The 17,500-nt window shown below is 35.0% G+C and overlaps 1 protein-coding gene across 2 annotated transcripts in view; it reads left to right on the top strand.

Annotated features, from left to right (window-relative positions):
- Positions 1-17,500, top strand: part of LOC145247422 (uncharacterized) — a 443,795-nt gene that overhangs the window by 229,790 nt on the left and 196,505 nt on the right. The gene's annotated exons all lie outside the window — the stretch shown is intronic.

Raw genomic sequence — 17,500 nt, 5'->3', positions numbered from 1 at the left:
AGCAGTCTGATGTCAAGTCTACGCCAATGGTGTTAAATGTCTGACCTTGACTTTTGTTTATGCTCATTGCAAAACACACCTTCACAGGAAATTGGAGTCTCCGGAATTTAAATGGAAGTTCTGAGTCCGATGGAACTAAGGGGATCCTTGGCAGTAGAACGGTTTCGCCTTTGTAGGGACCACAGGAAATGGTGGCCTCAAGTACATTGGTGTGCAATCTGGTGATAACACATCTGGTTCCGTTTGTTGTTTTTGGCGGTTCCAAGGATCGAAGAATCATGATTGACGATCCAATTTTGAGATTTTAAATGTGTGGAGGCATTCCAGATATCTCCAAAGAGTTTAAAAACTCCACAGGGTAGTGAACAGCTTCATATTCATTAGTAGCCGAATCAACTCACTTGTATTGCTTTGTGTCTCCTGGAAATTCATCCATTATTGAATTGTTCAAATGATTCACATTGCTGTTTAATGGCGAAATAATAGCCCTCTCAGCAAGCCAATCCGGTGATTTTCCATTGTTTTGCAGGTCTGGGTACACTTTGTCTTTCAGTTGCTTCTGATTACCGACACATTTACCAAGCGCAGTTGGAATCTTAATTGTGCCAGGTGAAGAAGTGATAGGAAACTGACCATTACCGATTTGGAGAAGCAATTTTGAGAAGTCTGCTGCAGCTGTGTTATTAGAGATATAGGCTCTCATATTAGTAGTCAGTCTCTTCACTATAACGTGCCTCCAGAGATAGGATTGTTTCAAACTTGCATTGACAATGTTAGCCCTTGTGCCATTTTTAACCACTGGGAGGATTTGACGGAAATCACCGCAAAATAAGGTTGGAATGCCACCCATGGGATTCTTGTTTCCTGTGATGTCTTGCAGTGTTCGGTCAATTGCTTCATAAGCACTCTTGTGCGTCATTGGGGCTTCGTCTACAATGATTGCAGAGGTGTCTCTAATTACATTTGCCAAGGCTGAGTTACCAGTAATTTTGCAAACTGGCTGATCCATTCGATGAGTATCCAAGGGTACTTTAAAAGTGCTGTGAAGAGTGCGGCCACCTTGTAGTAGAGTAGCAGCAATGCCACTGAATGCTGTTGCAAGCACAATCTTTCTCATGGATCTAATCTTTGCAAGGATCAAATTGATTACAAAAGTCTTGCCCGTACCACCTGGAGCATCAAGAAACATCATGTTTTTGTTCATTTCACCTTGTGCTTCCAACATTGCCATGAATGAATTGTAAACTTCTCTTTGAGAATCGGTCGGTTTTTCTTGCATATTTTCTGCTTGTAGGGAAAGTTCTTCAAGATTATAAGTAACTTCACGTTGATACTCTCTCGCGAGTCTTTCATCTCTCCCTTGCGTTGGTGCAGGTAATCCATAGCTTGCCAATGGTTGACCGCACATAAGGAGAACTTTTTCTTCAATTAGACAAAGAGTTTTATTGTAGATGTCCTCATTAAAATCTGCTTCTGGATTGTTAACTTCTTGCCTGTATCTGTGAAGAATGTCTTCAGATATTACATCACGAAAAGCCATCCAGATCTCAAGAGGATTGCTTGGCTCACAGGCTGTTAAAATTATCACAAATAGGCTTCGCAAATTTGAAGGTGATTGAGTGGCACTTGCCTCTCCTACTGCTTGATGCAAGTGATGGTCATTTTCTAGAAGGCCTCGAGCAAGACACGCTGCTCTGTATGTTTCAAACACCTGACCATTGTATGCTCGCAAATCTTGAAATGAAGTTGGACCAGCAACCTCATTGAGCAACAGGCGTAAGAAATAACACTCCCCTGCTTTTGGACTAATCGTGTAGATTCTCCCAATGCATGGTGCCTTCCATACATCATCGTTTTCAGTACCTTCAACTTGTACCCCACGCATTCTTCTCATCCATTGCTTTGTCGATTTGTTCCAAGTGTAAAACTCAGGGACTTCTACGTATTTGAGACCCCTTGCAAAGTCATCCTCATGGCAGAGTTGAAAAAATGCTGTCAAAGTTGTGGCAGGCGGTGGACCTTGGGCTCGTTCCAGAGCAGTATCAGCTGAGAACATGACACGCTGCCCATTTTCAAGATGAACAGAAAGTTGTACAATTGGGGGGAAATGTTCATGGATGGGATGTTCCAATATCCTCCAGGCTGCCTCTGAACTGCCGACATACCTTGCATTCTGGAACTGCTGGATCTCATCCACAATGTGATTTTGTACTTGGCCTTGTTGGTTAGCTGTTCCATCAGTTCTTTGTAGTTCAAACACTGCTTGATCACATCCTTTATTCACGTATTTGAGGACATATTTGATGCTTTGGATCGAGCTGCAAATTTCTACGTTAATGTGAGCGTTGAACTGCTGAAGGAGGACCTTGTTGTACGGAACAATCCACTGGTTTGTTATTTCTTGATTAACATACCGACCATTTCTCTTCATCCTTATTGTACCAGTCTGGCCTCCATCTTCTGGTTTTCTTCGCCTGTACTTGGGGTAAGAGTCTTGGCCTTGCTCGGTACACTGAAGAAATTCTTTTGGGTATTTTTTTGGAACATTTGTTGTCAATCATACATGGACAATTTGGATTAAATGGTCCACAAGGTCCATGCACCATATGTGCCATCACTTTAGCATGAAGATCAGGATCTTCCTCTTTGTCAGGGATCTCTGCAGATATGCAGAGATCCATTTTTTCTGGTAGAAGTTTGTCCTCTGGGGCCTGCCAGGTGAGGATGTGTGCATGCGGCAGTCCTCTTTTTTGATATTCAATACTGTACAGGAAAGCCCTCAACCTGCCAAATCCTCCCTTTTTAATAAATTCAAGTAACTTTTTTAGCTTCTGCCTGAAAACCCTGGCAACAATATCTGGACGATCCTGAGGGTCTTGCCCTTGAAGACAATTTTCTGTAATTTCTGTCCACTTTGGATTTGTTGTGAACGTGATGAAGAGGTCGGCTCGGCCCATTCGCCGAACATATGACATGGCATCACTTTGACGGTCAAATATGTATCGAGGACCTCCTGTATAAGTTGCCGGAAGTACAACTCGTTGACCAAACTGTTCTGGATTCCCATCCTCCCTAAGAATTGAATCTCTCAAGTTGCTATAATTGTCAGCTCTCAGGGTCTGTTGCTCACGCCTCAGGAACTGTAAACGTTCTGTTTCAATCTTGCAGTACACATCCACCAGCTATTGTTGAAATAGCCTTCGGTACCAGAGAAAATAGTTTCCAGGCCGAGTCATTAAATGGTACGAATAAAATTGCCGTTTGGTAACTTTTCGCCCATTGGATGCCTTCATGTAGATGTTGTAAGATGGAGAACCATAGGGGTACATTAACGGGTACATCAAAGTATCGTAGAGGGGATGTAGTTCGGAGATCCGTTTTAATGTATCATTTCTAAAACGCAAGACAATATCCCGGTTAGCTGTTGGTTCATTCTCCATTAATATTCCAATCTCATACTTTGTTGTTGGAGCATTGAATCGCCGTGGATGCTCTTCTTGCGGCCTTCGGTCTTCCCTTATGACAACTTTATGTTCTACCAAGTGTTCTTCTTCAATCCTCTCCTTTGTTGTTTTCAGCTGACAAATGAAGCTGTTATTCTCATGTAAAAATTCAGTCAGACTTCGGAAAATGTCTCTATTGAGTCTACTGTCACGTCCCCGATTATGTAGTTCCTCTTCCAGACTATCCAAGAAGTAGACTTGAATAAACTTTGCTGTTTCATCTTCAGGTGGTAAAAGACTCCCAATCTGGTGGCAAACCTGGTCTCGAATTCTAAAAGAAGGATTCCACCCATGTACTGCCGCAATTTTGTGACCAAATGATGTCATTGCAAAGCAATTGTTATAACTGCGTAGATTTTGCAGAAAATCTTTAGAGATGGGACCATTGCCGGAGAGCAAATCTTGAAGCAACTGAGGCAGTGGTGGAAAGCTATCAAGCACAACTTTGCCAGAAGAACAACAACAACCAGGGGTTTCTCCTTTAAATTTTACAGCTGAGCAATGTTGACATACTTTGTCCATTTTTCCTATATCAGCTGTAGTGAGAGAGTCATTTTTGTTGTAGAGCAATCCTTTTCTATTGCAGTGTTCTATTTCATGGTGTCTCAAAGCATTCATTCGTTGTCTAGCTGCCTCGTTTTCTGTCAATTGCTGGGGCAAAGTCATACTCTCTCTCTCTCCATGCAGCCTCTCGTTGTTGCCCTTGGTATAGGCGAAAGCTTCGGTGGGTTTCCGATTCATTCTGATGTCGTTGAGCCACTCTCAACTGACTTTGTGTACGTCTACTTACCTCATATAATTCATTCGATCGTAATATTGCTTCTCTTTCCAGTGCATATCTTTGCCTTTCTTGAATTTCATCTTGTGATGAATTTAACCGCCTTACAGCATGTCTAGTTCTGTCAGCTTCACGTTGGGTTTCTCTTTCCAAATCTGACAGTCTTGCTCTCCTTTCTCTTTGACGTATCCTGTTAAGTTCTAGACGTCTTTCTCTATCTGAATTGTTTTCATTGGAGCGAATTGCAGCAACTCTTAGTCTATTAGCTTCCAATCTTTCCATTCTTTCTTCCTCACTTTCGTTTCTACTTCGTTTGGGTGGCATAATTTCGGTTTTAAACGGAATTGTTTAACGATATTAATGATTGTAAATTAATTAAGCGTAAAGGAAATGTATACTAACTGAAATGGACGAACTATAAATAATATTTCTGAATAGTACAATTATAAACAATTATATTGTAGCAAAAATGAATAAAAGCGACCTACTTGTGACTCATTACTTCCGGGTGTAAACGTCACAGTCTAAAAGTAATAATTAAAAAAAAAGTAAATGTAAAATAAATGTAATACCAACTTAGGTTAACTAATATATGTAAACAGTACAATTAAAACAGTTCTATTAAAACAAATAATTACTAAGATCTAGGTAATTGTAAGTCTCATTGTTATGGTTTTAAAGAAAAAAATGTGTAAAAAAAATTCTGCTTTTGTGAATACGTGTATTTCTTTTAAATTACATAACCTTTTTATTTTATTATTTATATCTCTTTTAAATTTATATATTTTGTTAGTAAACTGGAAGAAATTCAGTTGAATAAAACCTTGTTCGTGTTCGTTACGTTAAACTCATTTTTATAAAAGGTTCATCCGGTTTAAAGAAAGCACTAAGTTTAAATAAGACTGGAAATAACTAATTCAATATATAAATAGAAAAATGAAATAAATATAAGCTTTAAGTCTTAAGATAGTAATAATCAAAATGTAATAAATTATTTGTAGTTCAAATCTATGATAAGACAGGCTTTCGAAATAGGCTCGACCAGAAAGATTAAATTGGAACGAAATTATAATCTCCGTGCTATTTTCAAAACAACCCCACAAAAGTAACGGTATCCTGCAGTTGGTTAAATGACAATGTTGGTTGTAAGAAAAATGTAAAAGAAAATGCGCTTATCTGTTTATTTTGAACTGTTTTATTTAATTAAAAAAAAAATTGGCTATAACTGGAAGAGAGCGTTATGTTTTGGGGGTTGTTTAAAAAATAGAATGGAAATAAAGTTAGTTCCGTTTTAATTGTCTTTAATTGCGGCAAGCGCTAACAAAATCGAAAAATCACTGTTCACATTCGAAATGTTAACTTTTATAGGTTTACAGGTTTGCTGACAAGGCTGGGGGTGTTTATTTAGAAAGCCATACTTAACATGGGGAGGTTGGGATGTTTAATACAATTATTTTACTAAATTGATTTTTTTCATTTAAAAATAAAATTATTTCTTTTTTAATAAAGTTTTATTTAAAAATATTTGTTTTTGTTTATTTATATAAAATTACGATAGTTGAATTGTATTCTTTCAATTATATTGGCAAGTAAAATATAAAAGATTAAAACGGAACGAAATTGAAATTTCCATTACATTTTCAATACAATCCCAAAACATAAAGCTTTCCTCACCAAAAAATTGTTTTAGCAGTAGAAGAAATTGATAATTATGCACTGTAAGAACCAAGCTGTAATATGGGCATTAAAGTAAAATTTTATCCAACTCTTGTACTGGGAAAATAATCATATCTACGAAAGTATTCAGTTGCGAAGTGTTTGAATATCAGATTCGTTGTCGGCGATTCCGAAACCTTGTAAAAAATATTGGGGGGGGGGCGTAATTCTTGTAATATGATGTTTTAAATATTTTTTTAGGTTAAATTAAGGTTTCACGATATTTTGTAAATAAGCAGATCATCTAAATAAACAATATGAAAACTATTTGAAATTTTAAACTATTTTCAAGAGTTAACAATTTTTATTTATTTAAAACATTACTTTTTTAAGTTAAAATTGAAGTTTCACGATATATTTTTTTTTAATTGTTAGTTGGAAGCACAAAATAAGTTACAAAACATCTTTGCCTTCATGGCTTTCAAAATAGTAACGTTAATATTTCAGAACGGTACCACAAATACCGAAGGAACTGAACTGTCTATATTATTGGTAAGTGTTAAATTTTCACAATATAAATTTATAGGAATATAAACAGAACAGTGATATAAAAAATAATTTTGAAAGAAATACTGTTCACAAACCTTTTTTAATATTAATTTCAATTTTTTAATGTTGTATTATCTTAAAATCCAGCAGTTGATAGAGCAAACGTAGATATGTCTGTAGGTTTGGTAGCGTGCGGAAAGAATACGTTATTATTTCGAAAGGCATTCGTAGTGTGAGGAGGGGGGTGGGAATTTAAATAAATATTGTGAAATTTCAAGTTTAGATAAAAAAAATGTATTAATAAAGTTATGCTTAAAATAAATAAAAATTATTGTTTATTTTTGAAAATAGGTTAAAAAAAGTGTTCATATTGTTTATTAGAAAAGATATTTTAAAATAGCGCGGTAAAAGAAATGCGTAAGCACCAGAAGTTAAAATTATAAACATTTTCATATTGTTATTTTTTTTAAAAAGGTAAATTTAATAATAAAAATAAGTGGAAAAAAATCCAATAAAAAGAAAAATATCTATTACAGACAACATGTAATGACGTAAATCTCCGATTGCACAAACAGTAAACCTTTCAGATAATATACGTAAAGTGCCATAAATCGAATATAAAATTAAATGAAAATATATTAAATAATTAAATGTTAAATAGATTTTGTAAATAGTACAGTTGAAATGATTAGAATATTTCCAATATGTAATAAGGTCGAGGTAATTAGTTAAAGAGATTTAATATAATGTGATATGCAAATGAGCATAAGTTATTCGATATGGGGGTGGTTTGTAGAATAGTATATAAAGAAATTAAGCATAGATTCTTATGTCTCCTATAACAGAAACATCCTAAAATGGGTTCTAATGTTTCTCTACCAGGAGAGATCTACCCTCTTACCTCCTTTATATTTCGTTGATGATGGAGAGCTGTACACACAGACAAAAACACACGAACCCTATTACTTTATAAAAATATAGATGATTAAAGAAGTTCAAATGTATTGAAGTAAAAAAAACTATAAGTTTTCAAAATCGCTCAATACATATGTAGAGCTATTATAAGTGAAATAATAGAAACACCAGAAAAAACATACGGGAATTAATCCACGTTTAGACTATGGTACTCGTCTCGTCAGGAATTCAACCGTTAATTAAAATGATTAAATAAAAGAAGAATATAATAAATAAATAAATAAAATAAAATAAATAAAATAGAATAAAGAGTAAAACTAAATAAAAAAAAATAAAACGTATATTTGATATATATATATATATATATATATATATTACAGGGTGGGGAAGGGACGATAGGTTTTAATTATTATCACTCTACCGAAGGTGATTTTTACTAATAACTTTTAAAAATTTTTTATTCATTTTTTGTTTTGTTTTGATACCTTATACAGCTTCTTATTTTAGTAGCGTTTTTTTTCGGAGAACTGCAGTCTTCTGGAATTCCATTTCCGCTGACTATAGCCATGTTTTTTCAAGGCATCTTCCGCATTGTGATAATTATCGTCCTTGTGAGCTACTTACATGAAATAGCTTTATGTATTGCCTGGAGCGATGCAATACAACTTTCTATTTAAGTAGTTTCTTTTTAAAACCGCAGTGTTCTGAAACTCCATTCCTGCTAACAGTTTTCTTCCTACGTATAACACTTGCAGTTCAGCCCGGCTTTGCTTGGGCTTTATGTACTTCTTCTTTTTTTATATAGGCGTCACAACTTATCAAGGCCCATAGGCCACTCAAGGATAAGGGTTAAAGACTGTACAGTAGTCAAAACGACAATACAGTAATCGATAGTAATGGAAGTTCGGTAAATTTGTTAACTTAAGTGGAACGGCTCATCAGAAACTTGTTCACGTTGGACTTGAAGACAACCATATTATACACAGCTGGCAAGCAGGATAACGGAAGACAATTCTACAGGCGTGCAGTTCTAAGAAAAAAGCTTTGATCATGGAATCTACGTTTAGGTTTAGGCACAGATAAAGAATGGGGGGGAATTATTGATAGTGTTTTCAGCTAGACGAGTGTTTCTTGTGAAAGTTTGGCGAGACGGGGACCATAGATTGAACTTCAGTCGACTTTATGTGCATATATATATATATATATATATATATATATATATATATATATATATATATATATTAAAAAGTTTGACTCATATCCAGGTAACCTACATCTAAAACTTCATGTTTTTAGACCCAAAATTGGTGGAGGAGTTTGGTAGAGTCTAGAGACGTTAACTCTTTCAACTTCGACCTTTTAGCTGCCAAAATTTCGCCCAAAACTGATTCAAAAGCTTGCTGCATGTCGGAATATCCTTTATGTAAAATTTTAAATGTTTAGACCTTAAATTTGTTGAATAGTTTGCTAGAGACCGCAGAGGTCAAATCTTTTGAACTTTGACCCCTTGGCCGGTCAAATTTTCGACCCAAAACCGATTAAAAAGATTGCCCTATGTCTGAATACACTTTCTGTAAAATTTCAAATGTTTAGACCAAAAATTGGCTGAGTAATTTGGTAGAGACCGCAAAGGTGACATTTTTAAAAACACTTTGACCCGAATTTTGACCCCTTAACATTTATTGTTTTGGGCTTAAATTAAAAAGTTGATGCATACCCAAGTAACCCACATCTAAATTTCAAGGGTTTAGACTCAAAATTGACGAAAGAGTTTGGTAGAGTTTGCAAAGGTCAAATTGTCGACTCTTTGACGGCCAAATTTCTGTCTGAAAACCGATTAAAAAGATTTTCCCAAATCTCAATACCTCTTATGTCAAATCTCGAGTTTGTAGGCTGAAAATTGACAGAGTTATTTGGTAGGGAAGTATACACAGATAGACAGAAAGACAGACACACAGACATGTTCACTTTTATAGACATATAGATAGATTTTTTTTTCAAGTCTCCGGCTACTTCCATAAAAATTGCTGTTTTCCATTGGAAACTATTTGTATTTATAAATGCTCGTTGCCTTATAAATGAGTTCATAAAATACGTGTCATATTTCCACTTCGTAGTAGAATATATAATTTTTAAATAATTTATGTTGGCTGTTTTTATTAATAGTATTCTACTAATCTCATCTGGAAGATTATTTTCACAACGTTAGAATTATAATTTAGAATGTTCCACTACTGTTATCAGTAACTATTGTTAACTCTAAAAACTCATTGTCAGAACATTCTGCCATGGTTAGTCTTACGAGTAGCTTCTAATAATGTCAAAAGGTAAAGAAATGTCTTTTCCACAAAACACACACACACACACACACATACACACACAATAAAAAAAACAAAATACAAAAACAACTTATATTTATTCGGAAAAATGGGGAAAGTTACAGAACAATTTCTAAAAAAAATAAATAAATAAATAAATAGTTTGCTGAAAATAACATTAATATCTTGCATTCGCCAAGTCAAGATTTGAATCCTATTGAGAACTTGTGGTGATATATAAAAAATTAAATTCAAAACTTTGAAGATAGTATGTCAACAAACATGGGGCAGAACACTACTGAATGTGTGCAAACTATTTGTTAACACGTTTAGGAATAGATTGGTAACTGTTGAACTCAATAACGGATTTTCCACAAAGTATTAAATCGAAACCAATATATTTTTTACCGGATAAAATTTAAAAAAATGTTATGCTCTTAGAAGCAGCGAAGAAATTGGAAGATTTAATAGCGCCAGTTCTGTGAACGATAACAACTGCTTCTGAAAATAATTCCGAACAGAAATTGCATCTTTTATATGTGATTAGCAGGGTTACCGGCGTTGCTTGGGGCAAAAGTTTATCCTATTTCTATTAAAATCCTACATCTCTCTGCTTATCTCTACTCGTCTTCCCCCAATTTTTTCTTTCTCCTATGCCCAGCCCATTCCTCTTTAGCTGGACATACGCACACATGCCTACAAACTCTTATTTATATAATAGATTCAAATAGTGAGTCTGCGTTTTCTTTTAAAATGTGTACATAACACTAAAAGAAAGAGTTAACAAAACCCAGCTGGACATACAACACACATACTCACAGAAACTGTCCTTTATATAATAGACTAATAGAGTTACCCAGCATTGCCCAAGCCATAAAAAACTAAATAGAAAGAAGTGTGTATAACGTCCTTACATTAAAACTTCTATTCATCCATTCTCCCTCTAGCCGTCTCTTGGGCTTTATCTTTTTCTCTATCATTCATTGTCCATTGCTTCTCCTTACTCCTCTTTTTCATCTCTACCCAATCTATTCCTTTGTCTTGTTTTGGTGTGCTGAAAAATAATGAAATGCGTAGCGAACTTTTATATATATATATATATATATATATATATATATATATATATATATATATATATATATATTAAACACAATTTAGATATTATACATCGGGGGCAACGCCGATCTAGAAATATAAACGTTGTGATGCTTTAACTAATAAATTGGGATTTCCAATTTGACATGCAAACACACACATGCACAGAGAATTGTTTCTCATATAATAGATGACAAATCGAATCGTTTTTTTATTTTGTTAGGAAATACATTATTGATATGTGCGCAGTGAATTCTTTGGATGAGTGGTGTTAAGATTTACCGCGTATGTAAATAAATGTCTTGACATTTCATCGAAGTCGCATTGGTTTTCCAGCAGATGTCACTTGAGCTGCATGTGAACAGATTAATTATCGAATAAATATCGTTTGATTTGTCAGCAATTAGTGAGATTGATTAGATGTCAACATGTTTATGTGGCAGGATTACTAGGCGTATCTTTAACTAGAAATGGAATCTAAATTATGCGTCGGAGAATTGAAAATGTGATGGTGAGAGAGGATAGGAAAAAAGATAGCGTCTGTGCGCTCGCGTGTGTATGTGTGTGTGTATATATGAGAGAGACAGAGAAAGAGTGCGTGTATGAAAAGTGTGTGCATTCTTTCCTCGGTCGATGTTGTATAGAGTTACTTACCTCGCCCACAGACCATATAAGAATGGTTGCGGCCGTCTTATAAACTAGCTCTCAGACAGAGTTGTGTAGTACATGGATTCCTGGATAAAATATACATTCTATTATGAAAGTATTCCGCTTCCTCATATTCGCTGTTATTATGTATTCCCCATTTCTTTCAGTAGGGTTATGGCAAGTGCAGGTTCTACTACACCTGAAATTCACTTTTAACTTTCTGCTGGAGGACGGCTACTATACAATGCGGCATAATGAAGTGCGTGCATATCTCTACTACATAATCAGTAAAATATTGGGTATCGAATGTAGCATCAGCTTGTGGGAATATATACAAGAAAAACAATTGAAAATAAATTACCATCCATTATGGCAATCCCACCCCTTCACAGTAGAGATCCCTAGATGTAAGAGGGCCTTCTACTCCAGTAGTTTCTTCCACAGAACCGCTAGACTTTGGAATTCCCTTCCGAGTTTCTGCTTCCCCAACTGTACTGACATGCAGAAGTTCAAGTGCAACGTGAACCGACATCTTGCTGCCAAACTTCCCACATAGTACACCTGTATATTATGCCCCTGATAGTAGCCCGCTACATAAAAGTGGCAATGTGCCTTGTTTGGGGCGAAAATATAATAAAAAATCCTTCAGCTGGAAAACTGGGCTATTGAACCTGACATAGTGATATGGGACAAGTAGCAGAAAGAAGCAACCTTAGTAGAAGTTACCGTCCCCTAATTCTGCTGGGTTAAAAAAAGAGCTGAGAGGGAAAAGATAACGAAATACTAAGGTCTTATGGAAGAAACTGGAATCTTAAGCAGATCGTCACCATTCCAGTAATTATAGAAGCAACCGAATTTGTGTAAAAGAATTTCAAAAACTACCTGGCAAATATACTCGGTTAACGAACTGCAAAAATGATAAAAATGCACTTAAAGGGACGATTTGAATCTTAAAAAAAGAATTTTCGGTTGGAATGTACACACAACAAGGTTAATATTTGGCATTGTGTTGGATGCCCCATCCCCACCTAGAACAAAATGATGAGAAAATTGAAAAAAGTAATCATATTGAGGAAAATAGATTTAATTCATTGAAGCGATTGGACATTATATTTAGCGTCTGTCTGTCCGAATCTATCGTTGAAAACGATGTCTGTGAAAAAATATAATGTTAAATATCTTCCAAATGAATAAAATATTTCATCTAGATTATCACCTCAACACTGTTGAAACAGAAATGGAATAATTCAATGATTATTTTTTTTTACACCCAGAGGTAAAAACAAATACAAAAAAAACAACAAAAAACAACAAAAAACAAACAAACAAAAAACAAACAACAGACTTTTCAATACTTTAGTCACGCAAGTGGCGGAATAGGTGGCGCTGATGTTTTTTCTTTGTTTAAATTACCAGACAGAATCGAAAAAAAAAATGTGTTTAGAATGAAATGTAATAGAATGTCGTCGGATTAATTTCAGAAATAAAACCGTTTTTTCCAAACGCTTTTATTCTATGACACCTCACTATAGTAATTTATTGCCGAAGCCGAAAAAGCTATTGTGTACAATTCCTGAGAAATAATGGATTAAACACTGTTTGGTGTTTTCTCGAAAACCATTTTTGTGATAAAAGACATAACATTAAACAATAACCTTACTCTGACAAGGTGTACGTTTTGTTTTAATGATAATAGTTTATATTAAATAACTAAAACTAATGACGTTTTGTTGGTATGATAATAACATCAAACAAAGTTATAAGACTAATGAGATTTTTTTTATTAACGTTTTATTTCTCTAATATACATAGAAACATAATACTAATAACGTTTTGTGACTATGTAATATATATATATATATATATATAACTACTTAATTTACTCACATAAAATTAATATAGGAAAGTATAAATTTATGCGTAAACTTTAAGTATTTACTTCAACAGTGCTAAATACGTAGGTAGAGCTTGTTAGTAAGTTATAAAATATATATGGCGATTAAGCTACACTGAATATTCCACGTTTCATCCACTCTTCTATGCGTATATAAAAACGACAAACAACCACAAAATTCGCGCATAAGCATGAAGAGTCCTAGAGTGGATGAAACGTGGAATATTCAGGGTAGCTTAATCGCCATATATATTTTATTACTTACTACATATATATATATATATATATATATATATATATATATATATATATATATATATATATATATATATACTGCGTATCAAATTATTAACGAGTTTACATTTTTTTTATATTTAAGGAACGAATGATTAAATATCCATGAAACTTTTAGAATGTGCTTACAATACTATTCAGCTACGCCATTCAGAAAATAAAAGTATTTTAAGCAGTATTAGCGAAACTATGGCAGAAGACAGGGATATCTGTTGATTTCAGTGTGTCAAGAAAAGACACAATATACCCATAACTTGTTTATTGAAATAATTTTCAAACATTAAATGAACTAGGAAAATACCTTAGAGCACAATAACTACATATCAATTTCTTTGTTGACATAATTAGTAGGGGATATGCGATTCTTTTTTATGAATGACTTGTAAAAGAGGTTGGTCCACAGAATTAGTCAAATTTGTGTTTTTGTCAACAGTTATTCCTCGCGATACATCTTTGAGAGCATCCCACAATTCGCAGTATCTCTTGGAGAGCATCTTACAACTCATCCCTGCTCTTAAATTGGCGCCCACTTGCATAGAGACGTCGCTTCATGATACTCCAAAGGTCCTCAATTGGGTTAAAATCTGGTTAATTCGCAGGCCACTCCATCTTCCGTAGCCCAGAGAACCCTAGTTGTTGCAAATACTCTCTGCTTTTATTTGCTGCATGCGAGGGAGTATTATCCTGCATAAAAATAATGGTTCTTCTGAACGTCAACTTTTGCTTCTTCAGCCATGGTTCAAAGTGCTCCTTCAGAAAAGCTATGTAAGCATTTGACATCATTTTTACACCTTCTGGGACTCTCCATGGGCCAACTAAAATACCTCTGATAATCCCAGCCCAAATCATTATCCCACCACCACCTTGTTGGCGCCTTAAACGCTGATGACGATGTCGTCTATCTAGGATCCATCCCTTGCTCCAGCCATCTGGGCCATCAAGAGTGACACGTACTTCATCCGTGAACAAAACTTTGGAAACATCCGTTTTCATATTGTCCTCTGCCTGTTTCAATCGGTTTTGTATGTGATGTTGCTTTAATGGAGGTTTTATAACAGGTTTAACAGACTCTGCCACTTTTTTCAGAAGACGACATCGAGTACTTTTCGTGACATTCTTCAATCCGGCCTGGTCAAAGTCTTCTCGACATATCTGCTCAGAGTTCTTAACGACTTCACGTTTAATTTGGAGTAGAGAATGGCGTGACACAACTCTAGATTTACCTTTATCAGCTCTCTTACGTACCTTTGTAGGGTTCTTGACAAAGTTCTTCACACTTTGATGGTACCTTCCTATCATTTTCGATCTTTCGATGCTAGCTTTACATTTTGCTAGCTGTTCTGTAATAGTACGCTTTTCAGAACTAATCAAACCACCTTTACGACCCATTTTATTGACGAAACAAACTGCCTTGTTAATAATTTGACACACCTCAAATACTGTGGATTCATCAATTACGATGGCAAGTTGTTTACATTGCGCAAAATAGTACGAAAATTTCACAGTACGCGCAGCTCAGCATTGCCAACGTTTCCAAGACTTCTGATACGAAACTACGGGTAAGTTTCTCGTTAATAATTTGATACGCAGTGTATATATATATATATATATATATATATATATATGTGTGTGTGTGTGTGTGTGTGTGTGTGTGTGTGTGTGCGCGCGTGTGTGTATATATGTATGTATATATATATATATATATATATATATTTAAAGAGGAGGTTTAAATATATAGGCATCCACGTACAGTCCTGCTTCGTTATATCAGAACTCATGTATATCACACACACATACACACACATATATGTATGTATGTGTGTATGTGTGTGTATATATATATATCCCGTATATATACGGCATAATCACGTTGACGCACAGATTCTCGCCAGATCACCGAAGTTAAGCAAGGTTGAGCCTGGTTAGTACCAGATGGGTGACCATTTGGGAATTCTAGGCGCTGTGTGTGCTCTCAGCTCATATCGGCATTGTTTCCAGTCGTCCTGTACCTCAACTTGCCACTGATATTCAACAATGTTTACTCAGGATAGGCGTGGTTGGAGACTGCACACCTCTTGCTACACAAATTTCACGCACGGCACCCATACAGTGGGTATCTATAGTCTGTCAAGACTGAAGAAAGCTATATATATATATATATATATATATATATATATATATATATATATATATATATATAGTCATCCATATACAGTATATATGTATATATGTATATATATATATCCGTACTGTTTCGTTGTATGACAACTCATCAGTGCGGCTAGACTAACACATTTCCCTAGCCAGGGATTGAACCTCGTTGACCGTCAGCATTTCTACACATCGGCAACTGGGATCACTGCTCGCAAATGACATCAACGAATATTCATTTAAATAAACACTCGCCCACCGCTTTTACAATGCTCGAGCTGCTTGCTTATTTACAAACAAACAGCGAGCCTCGTTTTATAGCCATTTAAGTAGTGGGTGAGATACATTTACGACTGTGCTCTACTCAAAGAGGGGGGTTAAATATACAGTCATCCACATACAGTACTGTTTCTTTATATCACAACTCATCAGTGTGGTTTGACTAGTACCTTTCCCTAGCCGGAAATTGAACCTACAACCATCTCATTGATAGTCGGCAGTTTCAAGGCCAGTCTAGTTGCATACGACGGAGTTTTCTCTCTTTCTGACCTTTCTGCTGATTCTCTTGAATTGTTGAGCATTTCTCTAGATCTCTGGTGGTAAATTGTGTAATAGGTAGCCGAATGATTCCGTGTTGGCTATTTTCTCTCGAGCGCTTTCGATCCTTGATCGTCATCAGTAGTTATGGCTGAAGAGGCATTTCTTCAGTTGTTTTCTCATAAGTATCTTATTTTATTTTATTTTGATTTTCATTTATTTGTTTATTAATTTATTTATTTTAATTAAGTTTAAGAGAGAGGACGATAAAAATGTGTGGTACAATCTATTTTTTGATAAATATATATATATATATATATATATATGTGTGTGTGTGTGTGTATTATATATTATGATCATATCTATAAAACTGAGAATCTGTGGGTGAACATTGCTCAACCTATATACTCAACAGATTTTTGATTTACAGACTTGACATTTAGTATATAAGATATTCAAACATGTCGAAAACGTTTTAATCAGTTTTCGTTCAGAAAAAAAAACGGGCTGCTAAGTAGTCAAAAATGAAAAACTGGACATGTGGATCGTCGGATTTTTATCTATTTGCTAACTGTTCCACGAATGCGCATGCGTGAATGGTTCAGATGACAGATTCATTATGTTAAAAATAGGTAGGTTTGAAAACATTTTTTAAAGATCATGTCACCCGGCCTAATCATACTTGACTTACTGTCTTTAGGTTTTGATCTTGATCTCAGCTTAAGTATTTTTTTTTTTGCTTTTTTCTTACTTTCAAGAAGTGAACGGTTTAGAAACGAAAATCAATATTTGCATGCACACGTCTCAGTTTCTGTATTAATTAGAATGTAATATTTATGCTTATTTTACGACCAAACAAAGGGTCGTTGCTAATGTTTCTTTATACTTATATACATAGAAAGAGCTCGATTGAGCTTCAATTTATAGTCCTTTCCCTAAAACCTTTACTACAAAAACACGTCTAGCTACAACCACTGTCGAAAATTCTAGGAACATTTTTCCAGGGACTGCCCGTCTGTAGAACACATTTCTGCGGGGTTGCTTACCAGATGACTACCACATGTTTGTTTTCAAGTCTAATGTATACACAATCTTGTTTAACCGCTCTCTTAAACAATCAAAATCTGTCCAATCACCAGCAATAATTACGCATCATCACGGT

Source organism: Euprymna scolopes, chromosome 25 (genome assembly GCF_053919585.1).
Source record: "Euprymna scolopes isolate OS-2025 chromosome 25, ASM5391958v1, whole genome shotgun sequence".
Taxonomy (NCBI): Eukaryota; Metazoa; Mollusca; class Cephalopoda; order Sepiida; family Sepiolidae; genus Euprymna; species Euprymna scolopes.
This window is presented reverse-complemented; position numbering and strand designations above follow the sequence as displayed.